Source organism: Lissotriton vulgaris, chromosome 7 (genome assembly GCF_964263255.1).
Source record: "Lissotriton vulgaris chromosome 7, aLisVul1.2, whole genome shotgun sequence".
NCBI lineage: Eukaryota > Metazoa > Chordata > Amphibia > Caudata > Salamandridae > Lissotriton > Lissotriton vulgaris.
Genome location: NC_141695.1, coordinates 869,551,687 through 869,572,695, shown reverse-complemented (window position 1 = coordinate 869,572,695; position 21,009 = coordinate 869,551,687).

The window sequence follows — 21,009 nt, the reverse complement described above, 5'->3', positions numbered from 1 at the left end:
AATTCCAAACAAATGACGCTTTTCGGCCAACGGGGTAGCCTTGCTCACATAACAGCGTCGTATGGTTGTGAAGTTTAAATAAAACAGTGCAGTGGTCGTGTGATACAATGACTACAAATTGAATAAAAAAGTGAAGAAATACTACATGTGCAAAACTACTGAAAAAAGGCTCACGTTTGAAGAGTACACAAATGGCTGTAATTCCTTAATATCTGCAAATAATGTCTCCCAATTAATGAACAAATACGTAAGATGATTTCTGTCCAAATACAGAGTACGTAAAAAATTGTTTGATGTATAAACATACAGAATGATCCACAGTTCATTGCATAACTACACGTGCTTTGCAAGGACATCACAATAAGGGATTTAAAAACATTATTCCCTATACACATAATTCGGTATCTATTCCAGCTTTATATTGTGTAGTTGAGTTATGACTAATTCAATTTAACTTGATACTAGAACAGTTTGGCACACAATCCAATTAAGAATTCTTGGTGTATAGGTAGATACTATACTGTTGAATGTTTGTCAGAGAGTGCTCATGATATGATTACGGCTGCTCAAATGCAAAGAGATTCTCCCAACTTGTAGAGCATATAGGTTTGAATCTGGTAATGGCTCAAATGCCACATGGATTAATCATTACTGATCGAATGCAACAAAACACTATCATTTTAATGCATTCGAGGCATTAGTCAATTGTAAAACTGTAGCTGGAAAAATAACGAAAGAAAATGTACAATTCCCTAAAATGACTATTGGTCCAATCCTGATACAATTATCCCGGACTGCTAATGTAGATACTGTTTCTCCAAATCAAGGGATCTTAAGCAGTGCACTCACAAAGTATTGAAATGTTGCCTTCACACTATCAAGTAGACTATACACTTAATCCAAAACATTGTGGTGAATGTGCATGTGAAAGTGCAGTGAATATATTAAAATGTAAGAATTAAAAAAACAACCATTGAGAGAAGGTAGCTGAATAAGTTCACATTACCCTCCAATATTATATTTTCAGTGTATACGGAGGAACAATGGGGCATATTATCAAGCCTGTGCGCTAAAATTATCGCCGCTTTATCGGCCGAAAACGGCCGATAAAGCGGCGATAATGGGCTTGATAATATGCTCTGTGGAATTCCAATCGAAGCCCATGTTAGATGTCTTCACATCTAACATGTGCTTCGATTGGAATTCCATAGAGCATATTATCAAGCCCATTATCGCCGCTTTATCGGCCGTTTTCGGCCGATAAAGCGGCGATAATTTTAGCGCACAGGCTTGATAATATGCCCCAATGATCTAAAACTAACTGAAATTACGCAAATTACATGAGTACAAACACCTCCCCAAAGACACCAACGTAGCTAATGCAGAACATGAATATATTGCAACTTGTGAAAGCACCCAGAATAGCAATAAACTGACCAATGTGATCCCTTATTAGTGACACAATCTTCCGTATAGAGGGAATGTCTGTCCACTGAGCGGTGGTAAACGAAAATGAATATGAAGATGGAGTGTATCCTGGTGATGCCAGAGCGAACAGCATAGAGAGGTAAGACCTGATACACTTGTGTAATAATGCTGGAATATTTACAGAAAGTGGTGTCAATCTTCACATATATTTAACCCTTTCGGTGCCTTAGTGTCAAGTTCTATTATATAATTAGTCTCTAGCTGTCTAAGTTGTTTTTCGCGCTTGCTACCTCTTTTGTTGACTGGGACACTGTCGATGACATAGTATTGAAGCACATTAAGGTTGTTTCCGTGCTCCATTTTTATGTGTCGGCCACTGGTAAGTGGGATCTGAGTTCACCGTTGCGCGAAGACGCTGCAAAATACGCATGTACGCACGTACGCCTGCAGCTTAGTGCTGCCTACGTAGCGACCCTGGAGAATATATACAACGTGATCTGTGCGACATGTGTAGTGACCCTTCAAATCAACAGGAACATCAGAGAAAGCGGTAGTGTATGATTTCACAATAATTCCGAATTTACACGCGCGGCATGTACTGCACTTTTAGAAACCATTTTTTGGGGATAACCACACCGTTTTCTTTTCTAGTTTAGGACTAGTCTAGACTAGTTCGCTATGCATGGAGCGTGCTTTCCCGTACGTGAAGTTGGGTTTGGTAGGTAGAATCGGTGCGAGAGTTGTGTCAGTGAGTACTATAGGCCACTGGGCATTGATAATACCCTTGATCGTGTTAGCTTGCCTTCTACAAGTTGAGATGAACCTACAAGTGACATTGTATATAAATATATATACATATATATAGTATTAAATATTATTTAACACTATTAAATTTACATTATACTAATGTTATATATTCAAATATTTAGGATTTACTATGTTTAACTATACATATTTTTTTAAAACTCATATTTTTGTATTTGTTTAGGGATATTAGTGAGAAACAATATTTGTGTTGTTTTAAACATTTTTGTACTTAACGTTTTAAGTATAGGGAAACAATATTTTTGTAATCAATATTTTTGACATAATATTTCTGAATCTCAATTGTGTGTTTGATATTGTGCCAGTGGTCCCTTAAGGGATATCCACCGTAGGAATTAGAATGGGAGCGATATTTATTAGGCAATCTGTTCTGAAAATATATCCATTGTAACAACCTACTTTTTTCTAACTATGAGGTCTACATCCCATATTCCTAGATATTTATGTGATCCTTCACACCAATCAAGCAGGAAGTCAGGCATGAATGAACCTTTATGATTAGTGAAGAGGAATATGTGCAATATACACCAGATGTTGGTAACGCCTGACAGGGCTCCAAAACATATCAGTTCCTGCATTATTGGATAAAGGAACTCACCTGTGATCCTTAAGTACCGGGACATATCGTTCACATTCAAGGAGATCAAGAGAATTGTCAGCTAGTGTACTTGATGGCATGATCTGAGTAGTGTTGATGGCGCTTCTCTGCCAGAGGCTTCAATGCTACTTGAAAACAGGCTAGGCAAAAGGGGAATCCCTCTGGGGTCCTGCAGGATATGGTGATGGCTGGGGGAGATAGGATGTTAATACTCACATGGGCCATGAGGAAGGTATAGAGTTGCTCAATCCATTCTAAAAAGCTATCAGGAATCCAAGGATAGTAAATAAAAAATCATATTTCAGGCATTCAAATGCTTTTTGAGGGTTTCAGAAACACATCCATGGCATCCAGGTCAGGTTGCCAGCCCACGTATGAGAGCAAAGAAAGTATGCAGATTTGGGCAGTTGATCTGTCTGGCATAAACTCGGTCTAGCCTGGAAAGAGAAGAGAGAGCTGGCTTTGCTAGAATTTTAGCTGCTCAATTTATAAGTGATAGATGCCTACATGATTTGCATTTGTTAGCCTGCTTCCCTAGTTCCCTCGGACACTTGTGCAGTTTCTGAGGGAGAAATCTTTGTGCTTTAATTTCCTCATAGATGGCCATTAATTGAGGAGCAAGCATATAGATAAATCTTTTATAAAACCCATTAGGAAACCCATCAGAGCCAAGGGGTTAATCCGATGGGGGACCCCTAGCAAGTATTTAATTTCACGAAGGGCAAATTAAATTGGCGATGTGAATCAGCCAAATACTCCAAAGAGTAAGTGATGTGCATGATGGGGTGTGATCCTACAGCAGAGTGTAGGTCGGTGAACTATATAATAAATATGGCTAGAATCTGGGTTATCTCTCAGGGGTGCCCTATTAGACTTCAATCCCTGTAATGGTATTAGATGCCTATAGGCATCTGATCATATTTGCTAGCAATCTACCCGGGGGCTCCCCCTGCCCTACACATGGCCTGTGAGCAGTCACTGCTGTGTAAACATTCTCTGTCAGCAATGTCTGAATATTCAGATACTTTTTTTTATTTGGCCTAGCTCCCCAGCAGCTCTGCTGTGCCGTCTCCTGCCCTTAGTCTTTCGACCTCCTCCTGGGAGGTTCGAGGTTGCTACCTGTGCCTGGTGCCTGCTCTGCTCCGCCTAAGGACATGCCTGCCTTAACCCGCTCTGCGCTCTGCCCCTCGGCCGCCAACACCGCAACTCCAACACCGATCGTGCCCTATGATGCATTCTCCTCAACGTGCGCTCCATACATGGACACGCTGTGGAGATCAGGAACCTACTCGACTCTCTCTCGCCCGACATCACTTTTTTCACAGAAACCTGAACAAACGCCTCCTATCCCCCAACATCAACACTGCCATCCCGGACTTATGCAAGATCCAGAGGAAGGACTGCCCCAACCACCTGGGAGGGGGCCTCAACATCGTTCAGAAGAACACCCTCCACCTCATGACCTCCAGAGAAACCTTCCCCACCGCTGAACACCTGCACTTCCAGATCCAGACCACTTCCAACTCCGCAGGACCCTCGCCTATAGACCCCCCGGGCCCCGTGCCCTTCTCGCCACAACCATCGCCGACCTCACTGCACCCCACGCCATCGCCACAATGGACTACATGCTAATCAGAGACCTGAACTTCCACCTCGACAACCCCAGCGACTCCAACTCCACCACCCTCCGTGACAACCCCGCGAACATCGTACTTCAACAACTCATCACCGCGCCAACTCACAGTGCAGGGCACACCCTCGACCCCATCTTCACAGGAGGAAACAGTGTCAACTTTAGCCACACAACACAACACCCATGGACTGACTACCAGTGCGTACACTTCATCGTCAACAAACCCAAGGCACCCAAACCAACCTCACGCCCACAGTGAAGGAACTGAAGCAAATCACCGACGAGCAATTTGGTAACTAGTCACAATATTGGAAAAAAAATATTGATTGGACAGAATATAGAGTTTTTGATATTGAATGGACAGAATATCAAATTGCAAAAATATAGTGGTGAAGAATATCGAAATGCAGGTAAGAAATATCGAATTCCACAATATCGAAGTTAGTATTATCGATTTTTTTTAGTATTTTAGGTGTTAGTATATGTGTTAAAAGTATGTATTTTTTTTTTAAGTAATTAATTTTATGTTAATTACTTTTTGTGTCATTTAATTCCATTGCGGGTTGCAGGTTTATAGGGAAATAGGGTGGGAAGTAATTTAATTATAATATATATTTGTAGCATTATTTAGAATAAATTAATTATATGTTAAAAAATGTTTGCGTAATTTAATTCTGTAGTGGGTTGTTGGTTTATAGGGGAATAGGGTGGGAAGTAGTTTAATTGAAATAAATTAATTTATTATTTTATTACTTAATATATTAATATTTAATCATTTATATTGTCAATTAATTATAAATAGATTAATAAAAATAATTGGTAATTATGTTAGTTGGGTAATATTTTTTATTAATTACTAAATAATTAGATATAAATTATTAACAATTAATTTATAAGTATGTTAGTTAATTATATTGTTAATTGTAATTTGTTCATTAATTATTTGTTAATTAATTATGTTACTTTAATAATATGTTATAATATTGTAGGTGATGTTTATAGGGTAAAATGGTGGGAGGTAAATCAATTTTTACAAAATAATTAATTGTTAATGAACATTAATTATATTGCAGGAGTGGGTATAGTAAATTGTTCCCACCGCGCTTTCCAACACTTTCCATACTGTTGAACTGACGGGAGTGGGAATAATAATTTTTAGCCTTCCGCTATCCAATGTTTTCCCTACTGTTGCACTGACTGGAGTGGGAATAGTAATTGTTACCTTCCCGATATCCAATGCTTTCCCTACTGTTGCAGTGACTGGAGTGGGAATAGTAATTGTTACCCTCCCGCTATCCAACTCTTTCCCTACTGTTGCACTGACTGGAGTGGAAATAGTATTTTTTATTTACCCGCTATCTAACATTTTCCCTACTGCACCACATTTTATCTTTTACACTATGCAATTTTTTAGTATTGTTATATTTAGGGGCTGATTCCGATCCTGGAAAAAAAACCTCTGTACGATTTTCATCCGGAGCCATCGCCGTCCGATTCATACCCGTCCGTCCGAGTCGCGTAGTACGATCCGTATTCCGTCAATCTGTCCGAATCGCCACGATCCGTACGTATTGCAAGGCTGAAACAGTGAACCGTACGACTCGTACACATGCCGTCCGACCCAACGAGTATGATCCGGACTGGGTTATGAGGATTCGATTCGTACGGTCCACATCAGGTAAGGGCGATTCGTACGGTAAAGCACACAATCACTTACACACCGTACGGTGTGTACACCCCGTGATCGCAGGGGTACGCACAGTACCCCTGCGATCATGGGGTGTACGCACCGTATCCCACGATCGCCGGGTGTAGGCACCATACACCCAGCCAACATGGGGTACGGTGCATATACCCCGTGATCGCAGGGGTACACACCGTACCCCTGCGATCATGGGGTGTACGCACCCTACCCGGGGGGCAGGGGGCGTTCCGTACCTGTTTCGGGGCAAACTCTGATTTTACGGCTGTTTTCAGCTCCCGTAGAAAAAGGGTCGTACTGTGCGTACCCAACACGAATCGTACTTCGCCGGTCAGTAAAAGCAGCCACGAACCGTACAGATGTCGCGTACAGCAGGTTACGAGGGAGATTCGTATGGGGATTTGATTTGTATGGTCTCTGTACGAGTGTACGGAGTCCAGCTCCTGGTACGAATCGTACTTCGTCGTACGTATGGGGGACATTGCAGGATACAATTCATACGGGAAAAACGCTCCGAACGGCTATTTGGAGCGGTTTTTCCCGAATCGGAATCGACCCTTTAATGTAGTGTAAAATATAATATTCTTTTTAAAATAATTTTAATGTTTTAACTTATTATATATAATTTATTTGTATATTTATATTAAAGGTTTATTTATATATATGTCATTATATTTAAACTTATGCTTTTAACATTTAATTATTAAAAATATTAATTCCTTTTTCATATTATTAAGTTAATATGTATGTAATAAAAATAAAAATGCATGTTTCTTTTTTTTAAAACTTACATTTATTATTTAAATGATTTTGAGGTTATTTAAGTATTTTTAGGTATGTTTTACTTAATTATATTTATTATTTCATTAATTTTACATTAATTGTAGGAGATTTCAAAAGTTCGATATTTTAGCAAGCTATATCATTTACAACAATATTTAGGACTCAATATTTTTGTACTTAACTGTTTGTAGATAGGAATTTGATCTTCTGGTAGTCAAAATTTTTTCAGCGATATTCTGGCAGCTCAATATTTTATTGATCGATAGTCAGTGATCCGAGCAATTCAACTCCATCCTCACCCGAGACAACCAGACCGTGGCACCGACGCCAACCTTGCAGCCAGGGAATTCCACACATGGATCTCCAACTGTGCAGACAAGCACGCCCCGCTACTACACCCCCGGCAAACTGCACCCCAGCAAAGCCGCCTTGTTCAACACCGAGCTCCAAAATGCCAGACACACCTGCAGACGCCTGGAGAAGAACTCGAGACACAGCAAAACACCAGGAGACTACACCACCTACAAGGAAACCATGATGGACTACCACCAACGAATTAGGACCACCAAGAGGACCTTCATCCAAAACAAAATTCTCGCCAACTCCAGCAAATCCAAGGAACTTTTCAGTGTCATTTGAGAATTCACCAACCCCTGCAGTGAAGCCACGGACATCACCCCATCCCAAGACCTCTACGACAAGCTCTCATTAAGGGTGGGCGTAAAATCCGTTTCGCGGGCGAATTTGCGGATTTTCTGCGATTTCGCGATCCGCGAATCTCGCAAAATCGCGGTAAAATCCGCGAATCAGCGTGGACGAATTTTCAGCCAAGCAAGGGTTACAGCAGCAGGTGCAAAAGTTGAACCTAATTTCTTTGTAACCTTTTACAAAAGGGTTACAAACAAATTACATTCAACTTGGACACCTGCTGCTAATTGCTTCCTGGCGCCTCGTTGCCTACTTGCAACTATTCTCTGACCCTTGAAGCAGGGTCAGAGAATAGTTACAAGTAGGCAACGAGGCACCTGTCCAAGGAATTAAACCTCATCAGGAAGCACTTACAGATATAAAAAACAGGAAGAAGGGAGAGGATGGCAAATACACCCATTTTGAGTTGTCAGGAGGGGTTAAACTAAAAGAGACCTTTACAGCACAATTTTCATATGCATTTTGCTAAAAATAAAAAGCTGTATGTTCTGTAGGGGCAACTCAGGAATCTGGCCCTTCAGAGATGCGGCCTCTCTTTCTTTCTCTCGTTCTCTCTCCCCCTCTCTCTTTCCCTCTCTTTCTCTCTATCTATCTATCTATCTATCTATCTATCTATCTATCTATCTATCTATCTATCTATCTATCTATCTATCTCTCTCTCCCTCTCCCATAAACGACTGCATGGGTAACTTCGCTATGCAAGCCGCTCGTGAAGACGCAAAAATCCCCGCGAACATGCAAAAAACCCCGCGAACACGCAAAAAAACAAAAATCCGCAAATTCGCACAAATTCGCAAATTTTGCAGATCGCGAATTCGCAAATCTGCAAATTTGCGGATCGCGAATTCGCAAAATTCGCCTATGCTTAGCTCTCATCCTACTTCACCTGAAGATCAAAAACCTCTACGACAACTTTGTCGATCATACTCCCATTCCGCAGCCAGCCCGCCCTCCAGCCCCACCTGCCAACCCACCATCTCCTTCTGAACACCGATCACGACCAATGAGACTGCCTCTACCATGAAAGGCATTCACTCAGGGGCCCCACTGACCCCTGCTCTCCACACATCTGCCAGAGAGCCACCACCACCATCGCCCCCCAACTACAGCACACCATCATCACAACTTTGAAACATGCACCTTCCCAGACAAGTGGGAATGCGCAGAGGTCAGGCCCCTGGTCAAGAAGCCCTCAGCTGATCCCATGGACCTAAAGAACTACCAGCCCATCTCGCTTCTCGCCGCGGAGAAAACAGTTAACGCAGAACTGACGAGATTCATCGAAGACAACACCATCCTCGATCCATCTCAATCTGCATTCCCAAGCAACCACAGTAACGAGACTGCATTAGTCGCTGCCACAGATGACATTTTCACCCTCCTTGACAAAGGCCACACCACAGCCCTTATTCTACTTGACCTATCAGCAGCGTTCGACACCATCTCACATCACACCTTCGGGCCAGACTTAACAACGCATACAAGGAACCACCCTTGACTGGATCTGATCTATCCTCAATGGCAGAAGCCAAAGGATCAGACTGCCGCCTTGCCTCTCCGACCCCATGGAAATCACCTGCGGAGTCCCACAGGGATCACCACTCAGACCGACCCTCTTCAACATCTACATGGCCCCCCTCCCCGCCATCGTCTGACAACACGGTCTCAACATTGTATCTTACCCCGACGACACCCAGCTCATCCTCTCCATCACCCATGACCCCACCACCGCCAGACTCAATTTCCAGAAGGGAATGCAGGACGTCGCAGCCTGGATGACCAACAGCTGCCTCAAACTCAACTCCGAAAAGACAAAAGTCCTCGTTCGCGGAAGCACCCCTTCAGCATGGGACAACACCTGGTGGCCCACCGCTCTCTGCAGCCCACTAAACCCACAGACCATGCCAGAAAACTCTGCATTATAATTGACTCATCCCTCTTCATGAACCAACAGGTCAATGCGGTGGCATCCAGCTGCTTCAGCACCCTCTGCATCCTCCGTAAGACGTTCAAATGGATCCCCCCGAGTCAAGGAAGACACTCACCCATGCACTCATCACTAGCAGGTTGGACTATGCAAACGCACGCTACGCCAGCATAAACAAGTCCCTACACCGCAAACTCCAGACTATACAGAACACCGCCGCCAGACTCATACTCTGCATCACCCGACAAGAACACATCAGCCAACAACTACGAAAGATACACTGACTCCCTGTGAAGAAGAGAGTCACTTTCAAGATCCTCACATACGCCTAAAAATGCTTACATACCACCGGACCCAAATACCTCAATGACAGTGTCACCCTCCACATACCCAAAAGAAACCTCAGATCAGCCAACTTTGTCCTCGCCGAAACACCGCATATCCACAGAGGCAGACCAGGAGGAAGATCCTTCTCCTACAAAGCAGCCAAGACCTGGAATAAGCTCCCAACAGACATCCGACGCACCGCCTCCTTAAATGTAAATGTAAATTGATACTTGTATAGCGCACTACTCACCCGCAAGGGTCTCAAGGCGCTTGTACGAATACCACTGTGGAACCCATTCTGGCTTTCCCTGTGAGGCGTCCACTCCTGGGCACCCCCAAGGTGGAGGCCAGGCATCCTTAGCATTGTGGGGGCCGTTGTGGAGATTAAGCAAGCTATTGCCCAGAGTTGCAGAGTGGGACTCCATTATTGGAATAGGCACAGAGGCGAGAATTATCAGGTCTGTTGAATTTTGAGCCCAAGTCCCGCCGAGGAGGGGAATTGAACCCTGGTCCCGGGCTAGACCTCTGCATCAGGGTCTGCCGCTCTAACCATTGAGCCACACTGCTCCACTTAAACACCTTCAGGAAGACTTCCAAGACCTGGCTCTACGGCTGAACAGCAATGCGCATCCCCCGCCCCCAGCGCCTTCAGACTCTCACGGGTGAGTAGCGCGCTTTCAATTCCCTGATTGATTAAGCTTAGAAGTGGACATATTCGTGTAAATACCAACTCTAAATCTTTGGTTTCATGCAATTGTCACTGATTACCTGCTTAATGCCTCCCTTTTCATTCCTACACCATTCACTGACCCTATATTTATCTGTTATTTTAGCTTTCAATTAATTACAAAACAACCTATCAGAGAGGACCTCTGTTTCCAACCGCCATTGCCCTGACAATGATAGTATCCCAGGGATCACTAATTTGCCTAGTGCTTAAGAGGGATCTGTGAATGTACAGCCTACGTGACAGACCAATCTAACCCAGGAGCAAACATCAGGCCTGGCAAGCCAGACTCAACCACATATTTTGAACTGTAAGAAGAAGGTATCCTCTAAGACACCCAAATGGCAATGGTGCCAAATATCCACTAGCTTGTGCTCTGTCAACTTAAACCTCAGACAGTACTCATTGCTCTACGTCCACTTTCATTAGGGGATCAATTTTTTAGTTTGTGGGGGACACAGTTAAGATCTCCACCACAAAGAATGGTGTGTAGATCAGTAGAGAACAACCTGTCGCAATAACACATGAAAGTCAAAGAATCATGGGTTGACAGTATTAGGGTCATAACAGTTAGCAATGGATCACTGTCTTACTATTGATGCATACAATAACAAAATACAAATATATGTTAAAATAAATATTTTTAACAAAAGTATTGCCTTTGTATACTTAACTTAACAACCACAATTATAGAGAACGCACATATTCTTGTTAAAAATATTGATTGTTACCCATGTTGAAAATACAAACATAAAAAATATATCTTCACCATTAAATAAAAATATAATATGTCAAAAATATTGACTCACACAATATCAACTACAATAATATCATGAAAATAATTATATCCTCATTAAGAAGTCAAAATAACTTTTTATGGACGATTAATTGAAATAAACAAAACACATTTTATGTTAAAATAAAATTAAATATATTCAATAATTACAATTCACCGCAATAAAATATATAATTAAATTCATAACACTATATAACCCTGATGTTTTGTCATTAACTACAAACATTTACATAACAACTTAAATATTAATAAATATACATGTATAGAATGATATTTACAACTTTATGGCAAATATTATGGGGCTGATTCCGATTCGGTAAACCAATCGTATGACTGAATCAAATCCGTAGCCCTTTCTGTAGGACTCGTACAATTCCATCTGAATTGCGTAGTAGGATTCGTTTGAAAAATATACGACCAAATTGTTGTGAATCGTACGAAAAGCAGGGGAAAACCCGTATGGCACGGACCCTCACGGTGAACCGTACGAATCGTAAACATGCTGTATGATCCGACAAGTACGATCCGGACCGGGGAATGAGAACGCGATTCGTACGGAAAACGTCGCGTATGAGCGATTCGTACGGAGAGCCACACAATCACATACGCACCGTACCCCTGCAATCATGGGGTGTATGCTCCGTACCCCTATGCACCGTACCCCTGCAATCATGGTGTGTATGCACCGTACCCCTACGCACTGTCCCCTGCAACCATGGGGTGTAGGCACCATACCGCTATGCACTGTATCCCTGCAATCATGGCATGTACGCACCGTAACCCTACGCACTGTCCCCTACAGGCGGTCCGTTTCGTAGGTGGTTTGAGTCAAAATCTGCTTTTCCATACGTTTTGAGCTCCTGTAGAAAAAGAGTCGTATGTAGTGTTGACGAGACGAATCGTACTTGCTGGGTAGGAAAATGCTGCTTTGATCCGTACAGACGTCGCGTACTGCATGTTCCGAATGCGATTCGTACAGATTTTTAAGTCATATGGTCTTTTGTACGATTCGTACTGTTAAAATCTAGTTTGCGACATCAACATTATCGGCGTCATCTTGTCCCTTTTTAGGCTCATATGTGCGCGTAAGTGGCAGCCATTTTGAATGTCATGGCCTCTCTGCCTACTGCCGATAGCCAGCGCCTCTTTTCTCTCTCCCCTAACCTCACAAGCATCCCCCGCACGCTGACAGCCCCCGCTCTCACATGTTTGGGCCATAAAACTCCCTTTCAGCGCGACCCTGCCTCGGATCCACCTCTCATTCCCAGGCCGCCACCTGGCCCTGCGGATGCAGTTTATTGCCCCCATACAGTAGGAAGCTTCTCTCATCAAAGGATCCACAACTGATCAAAGCCCCCACCCCATGAGATCCGATCAGCCACACACATTCCGGGAATCGGCGGAATGTCCAGCTGCGCGACAGTCATCACCTGTTGAGACCGGGGTGGGAACTTCTACTGTAAATGTGTGTGGGAACGGGCATGAAGCGGGGATTCCGAGGATTTCTTTCCGTACATCAAAGTATTTGCAAGAATGTGCCACATGTAATAAACCGCAATAAAGACCATAAACCTGTGTATAAGAGGCCAGGCCTCAGAGATGCGGTTAGAGCACCTTGAGAAGATACCCTGTTGTCCGATTTGATGTGTTCTGCTCCGTCGGAATAAACTCCTGTTTCCTGCCTTCCAGTCTCCAGCGCCTGCCTCTTTGTTTGATAGATTCAAATGGTATGAGAGGCGGTTAACGCCGGGCAATACTTAAAGGTTCTTGGTCGACATCGGCTCTACCTTTTTCTACAGTACAGAGATCTGCTTTCGGTCCCAATCTTACTTCATCGTACGTTCGGGACGTTTAAGGGTACGATTTGTACGGGAAATATGCTCTATACGGCTATTTGTAAGGGATTTTACCGAATCGGAATCGGCCCCTATATGTTAATGACCACATTTTAAGTGCACATCCACATAAAAGGTCTCTTGGTGCTGGGGAAGAGGCAGGCATCTTCTACTAGAGTTATTCATTAGCTTGTCTGAACAGCCACATTTTCAGTTCTTTCCTTAATCCCTCATAGTTCTTGCAGACCTTATTTCAAGGGAGAAGGTGTTCCATTTTTGGAAAGCAGACACAGAAAATCTGGCTCCACAAATCTATTTCTTTCACTTCTAGTAAATGTGCTGATCTAAGCTGGTGCTTAGGGATGTAGAGATGAGTTTTGGAAGAAAAAAAGCAGGGAATTAACCGTGATGCGATTTCAAGATTAGGCACCTTATTTTAAAAATTGACCTCTGAGCTACTAGAAGCTAATGCAGTTTTTTTCTCAAAAGTTTGAAGTGGCAATATCTAGGCTGCCAAAAGGCTTATTTTCTTTATTTTTCAAAGTTCCAGGAAACAGGGTGAGGTCACTGCTCTTATCTGAGGTTTCATAGATAAATCCTCCTCTATGAGAATGGCAAGACTTTTTACAGTGTTTTTAGGGAAATGAAGGGTTAGTCATCTCTAAAGGCCAAAAAGAGAGATTCCATAGGTGAAGTTTGTTCATCGTCACCACTAACTCACTTTTGTCAGAGTACAATATCAATTGATGGTTATCTATCCAATGCCATACGTACAGCGTGGTGTTCTGGGAAGGTTTTCGAATCTGGAGCATTGACAATTGTGAAGATCAGCTGCATGTCATCAGAACAGTTTATATATCGCCATTAAGCATGGGCGGAAAATCCGTTCCGCTCGCGGATTTTGCGTATTTTCGGTAAATTTGCAATCCGAGAACGCTTGCGAATTTACCGAAAATTCGCACACAGCGGATTTTTTTTCTTGGTGATACAATTTTAAGGCGTGCGGCGTTCACTTACCATCATTCAGCGTTTGCCGAGTTGTTTTTCTCGATATTTTGCGAGTGCTGCGCCATTTTGGATCTTGCTGCGGGATCCTGCGGGAGTTTGGCGACGCATCGCGAGAGTTCGCAATTGCGAACATGTAGGTGCGGCGGGCAGCAACAATCTCGCACTCGGGAAATTACAAAATTTGCAATTCTGCACAAGAAATCCACTAGCAAGCAGCATAGACCTTCTGAAAATGATGATTTTTATCAGAATAACTCCTCAGATTGACATTTCCCTGCACATTTTTGGATTTGAGGCCTTTTGACTTTCTTTGGATCACTTTTGGATTAGACATCAACTTTCACAAGTAAGTTTGTTTGGGGCAATACAGTTGCTGTTCTGCAGAAAAACGAGTTTTGCAAAACTGAAAGCACTCAGCAGGTGCAAAAGTTCACTCATCATTAGTAACCATTCCCTGTAGTACTTCCTGAGGAACCCCTCCAGAGTTCAGTTGCCTATGTTTGTTTGGGGCATTACAGTTGCTGTTCTGCAGAAAAATGAGTTTTGCAAAACTGAAAGCACTCAGCAGGTGCAAATGTTCAACTTCAAACTCGTCATTAGTAACCATTCCCTGTAGTGCTTCCTGACTGGGGCCCCTCCAGAGTTCAGTTGCTAGTTGCAACAATTCTATGACCCTGCTCTGACCCTCACAGCAGGCTCATAGAATACCTACAAGTAGGCCACAAAGGTCCTGGAAATAAAAATTGCACTGCAACAGAAAGCAAATTAAAGATAAGGAAGCAGGTGCCAGACTGGAATTTTAAAACAGTGACACATTAATAAATCAACCCTAAATTAATTCATGTCAGTTGAAGCAGGGCAGGTGTGCTTGCTTTTCCCCCCCATAACCTACAGTGATGATGAACCAGAGGATGGCATTGATGTACCAGAGGGTGGCATGGGTGAAACAGAGAGTGGCAGTGGTGAAACAGAGGGTGCTGGAAACCTGTGCTGATGAACCAGACGTAGAAACAACATAGTCGCGACCGTTGCGAGCCGACAAGTAAGTTCACAATTGAGAACTGGTACTAAACCCTCGCGAACTTGCAGAAACCCTTGCGAACACACACAAAAAAAATCCGCAAATTCACGAGAATTCGCGGATTTTGCGGATTGCGAGTTCGCAAATACGCAAATTCGCGAACGCCAGATTCGCAAAATTCGCCCATGCCTAATCGCCATCTTATGGTGCTGAAGAGAATATATCAGGGACCGGAAATAGAGATTGAATAGAGGTGAGAGTGAGGAGCCCTGGGGCACTCTGCAACAAAGTTGAACTTTCAGTGAACAGAAAGGAGAAATACAGACCGCCTGAGTATTTTCTAGAAGGGACTTTATCCAGTCAATGGCAGTTCCTTGCAAGCCAGCAGTTCTGATACAGTCGATCAAAATGAGATGGTCGCCTGTGTCAAAAGGTGCGGAGAGATCCAAAAGGACCAGTGCATGTGTAACATCTGTATCCAATCCATCTCTCAAATCATCCAGGGCTTCCAAATAACTGCCTCAGTTGAATGCGCCAGTCGGAAGTCAACCTGGTGGCACTCAGGAAAAACAGACTCCGCCAAGAAGGTACTAAGGTGTTGGGCAATATGTAGCCTCAGGTATTTTTGCCAAAAAAGGAAGTAAAGCGATAAGCCTCTAGTTTTTCAGGTTGGTAGGTCCCTCCCCAGATTACATTTTGGAGGGGTAGTACCACTGCCTTTTTGAAGGAAGGAGGGACTTTCCCCTGCCTAAGCAGGAACAAATATTTTTTTAATATTCAATTCTGATAAATAAAACTTGAATTAGATTTTACCATAGCAGGACATGGCTGATAAATACATTTTCAAATAAAACTAAACGAGTCAATATAATGAAACTATAAATAACCGTAACCAATAAAATCATACAAACAATTAAATCAACAATATGAAAGGTGCACTAATCTTATCAACAAAATAGTTCAAAATCGACAAATGCTTTAAGGCAAGGAAACACTGTTGGATTCTATAACCAGACTTTTAAAGATGAAATGTATACATCTCAACAACTACCTAACCTATAGCCTGATTATGAGTTTGGTGGTCCTGGTATCACCCCGAAATGGCGTCCGAATTACCACTGCACTGTTGGCTGCCCAACCGCCCTATCATTATGCATGCATTTACATAGACAAAAGACCATCAGGATCCTGTAGCCGCTGCCAGGAAATATTGATTGGGAACAAAAGGGGTTAGGTCTTTTATGTGGTGAGGGCTAGACCTAATATCAATAGTGAACAACACAAAGTACCCAAACCACAGTGACTCAATACGTTTTTTTGATACAGAGTAAGAAACCAATTTATTGTCGCTTCCCTAGACACCATTATTTTGTGTCAATCATTTTGTATTTTTTATATTTTCAAAGAATTGCTGACAGAAAAAGACATTGATTGCAAATATTTACAAGGCTAAACAATGGTTTCTAAATGTGTAAATAGTCTTTGCCTTTAATGTTTGTAAAAGTTTGTTTAGCCTTGTAAATATTTGCGATCAATGTCTTTTTCTGTCAGCAATTCTTTGAAAATACAAAAAAATATTACCCTGTATCAAAAAAACGTATTGAGTTACTTTGGTTTGGGTACTTTACGGCAGAAAATATTGAGCGCGGCAGGATAGGCAAATGCATTAGTCAGAGGGTGGACCACCAGTGTTACTGCCGGCACAATTAAGATGTGTCTCTCCATCCAACCACCACATCTGAGCTAGCGGAAAGGGAGGGATATAAGGCTGCAACTCACCTATACTCAGCTTCACATGTCCTCAGCCACCCAGGAGCCGATCCTACACATCCTGCCATTGCTGTTCCTGCATGATGACATCCAAAACCGACACTGTCATGGACGCACCTGATGGTAAGCTATACTCATACCAGTTTCCATCAACTCTTCAGCAAATAGATACCCCGCCATGGACTTGGCATGGGGTTTGGGATCCCTGGTTCATGCATATTTTGTGGGTCCTGTTTGGAATTGTTTTCAATGTGTGATCCAATTACAGCTCCATGATGTCCTCTTTGGCCAGGTCACTGACACTGCACAGGCACACTATACAAAGGTCGACATGTGTTCACATCTCATTATCAGGGATAGTGATGTGTGTAATAAATTGTGTCACACAACAGCACCATCTCAACAATATCACACCTATTAATCTCTGTGACAACCCCACATTGCTCACATGCTAGGTCCTGTTGTGATATCAATGATACCTCTGTATTAGGGGTGGGCGGAAGTCGCGGAAGGGACTATCGCGGAGAGGCACGGAGATTGAAGCAATCTCCGTGTCTCTCCATGATATTTCCATTTCGCAAGGCAGGCCCGCCGTCCTCCCGCCTCCCGCTTTCCGCCCACCTTCCTCCCGCCTGCCACCCGCCCGTATTATTAAATTAAATAAAAAAACTAAATAAAACTTTAAAGCAAACTTACCTTATTGCGTTGCATCTTCCCGATCCCGGCTTAATTTTTGTAAATTGCGCATGAGCGGGAGCCTGCGCATGCGCAGTTTACAAAAATGAAGCCGGGATCGGGGAAGATGAGGCGCAATAAGGTAAGTTTGCTTTAAAGTTTTATTTAGCCTTTTAATTTAATTTAATAATGCGGGCTGGAGGCGGGTGGCAAGCGGGAGGCAGGCGGGCAGGAAGCGGGAGGCGTGCGGCCAACTTCCGTTCCGCCGTGGAATGGGTGGAAATTTGCCCCATTTTTCGCCTTCTTTGCGGAAGGCGGACCCATATTAAAAGGTAATGTCAGGTAAATGAGATTCCAAATAATCAGTATGAGAAGCATTTAAAGGTCACAATGTGAATGCTCTCTGCAGAATAGGTAAGCTTCAACCAGGAGACCCCTGAAAGGCTGGGGCACTGGGCCACAGTCCACTTTTCACATGCCTCAAAACCTCTATGTGCACAGGACCTGTGGATTGAAACATATCAGGGAAAGCCAATACCTTACACAAGTGCCATGCATATGTGAGAAATGTGTAAGTGCAAGTAATGAAAGCAAAAACAGCAGTAACAGCTTTTGTCACACATTTATGTAAAGTAGATGTAAGGTACACACACACAAAAATGGACCCCCTCCATAAGTGGATAAACAAATATTTAACTTGCACACATCAAACACATATCCAACCTACATCATAGGGCGAAGTGCAAGTTAAATATTGTTGACTTGCACAGGGTGGGTGGGATTTTCACCCAAGAATAGAATACCTCTGTTCTGAAAGCTACTTGTGCCTCAACCACAAAGTAACATTTCCACCCGTTGCCGGGATACCATGTTGTAATAATTTCATGTTAACAGCCTGTCCAATTTTCCAACATATTTAGTGCAACTACCTGTTCTTCAACGTCCCCTGCTTGTTCGGTCATTGTCAGAGTAGTAATATTTAGCTAACATTTTATAAAAATATGGTATGCCCTATGCTTAAAACTCAATAAATTAAAAAAATAAAAACAAATATGGTATGCACACTGTGGGAACTTCTAATCCTTCATGCTTGATTAACCTACAGCTAATAATTAGGGTATACCTTCTCAGCTGAGGCATACTTCTTTCCCTTCCCACTATGGAAGTGTACAGTTAAAATGTGATTAGGGGTCTGTGAGAAAGCATAACTGAACTACTCATATTTGACCATTAAATAAGAGCCTAACCAACGTTGGAGGAGCCTTGTTTTGCAGTTCCTACCAATTCATAGGATCTGCACATTGTTTTGACAACATAAACTAGGGTGCCAAGACTGATTCCGGACAACCCCACAGAATATGTAGGCCTATAAACCAGCTAGTAAACAGTGCAGCCGTATGCCCCCCTAGCTTATCACTGAGAGGATGGCTTTTGGCAACCACTGAACATGACAACCATGTCCCCTCAGGGATCGTGGAAACAGTACAGAACCTTTCGATTAGTCACTCATGCTTACTTATTCTCAGGGAAATATACAGAGAATACACAGTGAGGCGTTTTCAATAATATTTATTGAACCAACGTTATTCGTGCATAAAATACATGTACTACAATGATTAGTAGAAAGAAACAGATAAATGTGATTACAAGCACCGAAAAGTTAAATAGTAGATATAGTTCTTGCATGATGCTGAACCATTGTGTATATGCAGGCATGTAAAACAAGGCAGTAATCTAGCATACTCCCATGATGAGAACCCTACTCTAAGTGTACCTAGAGTATGGGGAGGTGTTAAGCTAGGAATCCCCACAAGGGACGAACCAACCCCAATACCTGATGGGATAGAGTAAAAGACGCCATCTTGGTCAAGAACTGGACACCCATCACAAGATTTCACACCGCTGAGTGGTGAGTTCTCAGCATGCAAGAACCTCAGTGTCAGCGGAAGTGCCACTTCTGCCAATCTGTTGGGGATGCTCATCTTTTATAATAGAAAGCATTCTTGTGATGTGCGTATAGATTAGCAATGTTATGGATATGTAGATAGCCCTGTTGCCCCATGGATGAAGATAGTGATGACATTTGTAAATCGTACGTAACAAGACGTTGGACATGATGTTCAGGATGTTGTGATAATGTTGTGTGAAGCAATGTGTGAAAACAATTAGTTTCAGGGAAACTAATCCAACATTGTCGTGCATGTAAATATGTGCAAAACGTCACAGCTGAAAATGTTATTTGTGAGGACAATGTAGGAAATAAGCTGCTGCACTACATGTGCCTAATTTGGGAATACAACACCATGAAGGCATACACATTGCTATTTCTGGCTAGAGAGATAATTTCAGGCTCTGGCCTCCTCACTCACAGAAGCCTTTCACCCATCCCAAACTTCCACCCAACCTCCTGGCTCTTTCCCATTCAAATTTGTTATTCCCATGCCTGTCCTAAGCACACTCACACATGCGCAAGCACACACACATTCTAACAGCCCCAAGCAGTACAGACAACCATAAAAACCAGAAAACGCAGAAGCATGCAACCACTCACATGACACCCCCTCACCACCACCACCCCCAGCATTCCCCCATACACCACACCCCCACTCACAGACCCATCCCCAACACCAATAATTCCCCCAGATTCCATGCCTGCACCCACAGATCCATCCCCAACACCCAGCATTCCCACAGGTACCATATGCGCATCCACAGACCAATCCTCAACATCTAGCTTTCCCCAGACACCACACTTACAGACCCATCACCAAAACCCAGCATTCCCCCAGAAACCACACCCTCACCCACACACCCACCCCCAACTCCCATCATTCCCCAGACACCACACCCGCATCCACAGACCAATTCCCAGCACCCAGCATACCCAGAACATCCACATGACACACCACCAAAAAGTACAAACACCCAGACTCACCCACACAGCAGACCCCTAGAAAACATGAGCAAGATACATCAGACACACAGACACATGCACCAACAACACACCCATCTACATCCAACACTTCCACCACCTCTACCGCCCAACCCCTCTCCCTCCCAAACGTCCTGTCCATTTTCCCAGTGAAACCATGTTATTTGGCCTTACCCATACCACTGTCAAATCTGACACCCCTCCCAAAGCCAAAAGAACTGTTCCACACCCAATCCATCCATTTCACATCCTAGTCCACCCCTGAGAAACCTGATCCCACACCACTAAACCCAGGCGGACCGCCTAAGAAGACC